The sequence below is a fragment of the Cebus imitator genome, unplaced genomic scaffold (assembly GCF_001604975.1).
Source record: "Cebus imitator isolate Cc_AM_T3 unplaced genomic scaffold, Cebus_imitator-1.0 Scaffold72, whole genome shotgun sequence".
Lineage (NCBI taxonomy): Eukaryota > Metazoa > Chordata > Mammalia > Primates > Cebidae > Cebus > Cebus imitator.
Genome location: NW_016107387.1, coordinates 4511038 through 4513769, shown reverse-complemented (window position 1 = coordinate 4513769; position 2732 = coordinate 4511038).

The window sequence follows — 2732 nt, the reverse complement described above, 5'->3', positions numbered from 1 at the left end:
TCTCTTTCTGTTGCCCAGGCTGGAGTACAATGACATGATGTTGGCTCCCTGCAACCTCTGCCTCCTGGGTTCAAGCGATTCTCCTGTCTCAGCCTCCCGAGTAGCTGGGATTCCAGGCATGTGCACCACCATGCCAGGCTAATTTTTTTGTATTTTTAGTAGAGATGGGGTTTCACCATGTTGGCCAGGCTAGTCTTGAACTCCTGATCTCAAGTGATCCACCTGCTTTGGCCTTCCAAAGCGCTGGGATTACAGGTATGAGCCACCACGTTCAGCCCAGTATTATACTTTTCTATACAGGACTTTGGGCATTGTCTACCAACTTCTGTCCCTTGTCGGTTGAAGATTGGTCCTGGGGATGTTAACTATTCTGCAACGTTGGATTGCACCTGCAAAGGCTGCAGGTATTCTCTGGCTTTAGAGAAAGCCCCAAGACAGAAGAGTAGGAGATGAGGTAGCATGCTGTCAGCATGCAGGGGAGTCTCCCTTACACCGCCACTGCAGCTGACATTACAGATAGGGGATTGTAGCACCAGGTACCAAAAGCTAAGTCTTGCAGATGCCTCTATTGTTTATATACCTAGGCGTTCCCCTTGATGCCAACAGAACACTATCTGGTCCAGACCAAACTTGCCCACCACAGCTTAGCCTTCCTGATGGAAGTTCCTTGACTTATTTTTGCAACTAATGTAACTTCAAGCAACCTAAAGTTTCCCCAGTAATCACTGTTGACCAGGGCACACCAGGAAGGGGATGCCTGATCTGACCCTACACTTGGAAACCCCACCCAGTTCTCACATGGAAAAGATTGGCAAGTTGTAGATCTCCGTCTGCAGGTGGCCCAGCCATTTCCATTCACAAGTCTCAGCTCTGATTGACTAGCTATGCACTTTGGCCCAATGGCCTACTCTGCTTTCTTAGCCTCTGCGTTCCTGACGGGTGTGAGGTTTATTGCCGAGTTTAAAACGAGGACCTAGGCGGGAGCCGGCTCACCAAAGGGCGAGTTGGAGATTGAGAGCCAGAGGTTTGGTGTTAGTCCTGGGCAGAGCCAGGGCTAGTAAATGGGCTCCTAACTACCCAAACGTTAGCAGCTGCTGCAAAGACGATCGGAAGGGCGGCTCAGCGTCCCGGGCAGTCCCACCGAACACCTGAGACTACGAGAGGGTTCAGGAAGGTGGGGATATCTCCCTCAGATTCCTGGCCCTGAGAGACCCCTTACAAGGAGAATACAAGAGTGTAGGGACGTCTCCGCTACACTTAGGTCCTCGGAACGAGGCCGGGGCCCCGGGCCCACGGCGAGAGACGAGAAGGAGTCCCTAAGGCGGTGATTACAAGCAGGGAGTCCACAGAGCAGGCAGCAGGAAAAGTTATGGGCAACAGAAGTCTTACCTTGGGGCCAGAGGCTCCTAGTCCGGCGGGGTTTCCGCACCAAAGGTAAGGTTTATTGCTGAGTTTAAAATGAGGAAACTGAGGCCAGTATAAGAAAATGAAAATCCAATTTATTCAGCTCCCGGGCGAGGTTCCATGGTCCCGGGGGAAGGGGCCCCGGAAGTCGCGCCAACGTCCTGGGGCGTGGGGTTTTTATGGCTAGGAGGAACAAGCAACAGCTGGGTGCTCTGATTGACTCCAGGGGGGCGGGATTGAGACGGGGCAGGCCGCTATTGGTTGACGGGTTGTTGGGCGGGTTTTCCGGTGGGAGAGCCGGCCAGGAGCCTTGCATCAGCTGGAGCCTTCCAGGGAAGTCGTGCGGCAGAGCTAGGTGCCGAGTGCAGAGGTGGGTGCGAGTGCAGAGCCTGGTGCCGGGTGCAGAGGTGGGTGTGTCCAACCTCCCGGCGAGGCAACCAGCCTCACAACGGGTAGAAATGGAACTCATATTTATCTCGGAGGCTTGCTGGGAACACTGCCTAAAGCAGTGAGTGGAAGACCCTAGTAAGGTAGCAGATGGGTTGTATTCGTGTATGTTAGTTCTTGCCTTCTCCAGCGACACGCATTTTAAAGGAAGGTTGCTTTGCCTGCAAATTATATGCTCTCCTTTTCTTCTTGGAAGGGCATCTTCGTTTTCTCTTGGGAAACCACCACTTCTCCACTATGCGCTTGTTCATACACGGCTGCCCTACCCCTCCTTCTCTAGAAGCGGAGCAGCTGGCCAAGGCCTGGGCAATTAGACATGTGGTAGTTGTTTCAAAAGGGCCACATACCCAAAGGTATCAGGACTTTAGTATGAACTATTGGGGAAGAGAAATTTCTTTCTACATAGCTTCTAGGTAGCTGGAACATGCACCTGGTGCCGTGGAGTCCATCTTGCCATGATGATGGGGATATCTGCTGAGCGTGAAGCCCATGTGTTGGAGTATATTGCCGAGAGACGGCAAAAAATGACTGAATCCTCGTGGCACCATTTGGAGCCTGACTCTGCCCGAAGTAAGAATTTCCAGTTACTTGGGTGAGTAAATGCTTGAGTTGGGTTCCTGTTGCCTGTAACATCCGAAGTCATAGCCGATATAGCATTTGGCTTCCTGAGGACCATATGATTAGTTGCAGGAGCTGGGAAGGTAGGAAGTGTGAGGCCAGGGACAAACAGGTGGCCCACAGTCCACTTTGATTGGGTCTTGCCGTGTCTACACCAACGTATTGGGATTCCCTCTTAGAAGGGATCCCAAGACAGGGAAGACCAGCCACTTCCAGGAAGGGATGGGAGGCAGGGCTGGGAGTTAGCGGGCCCTTCCTTTTTT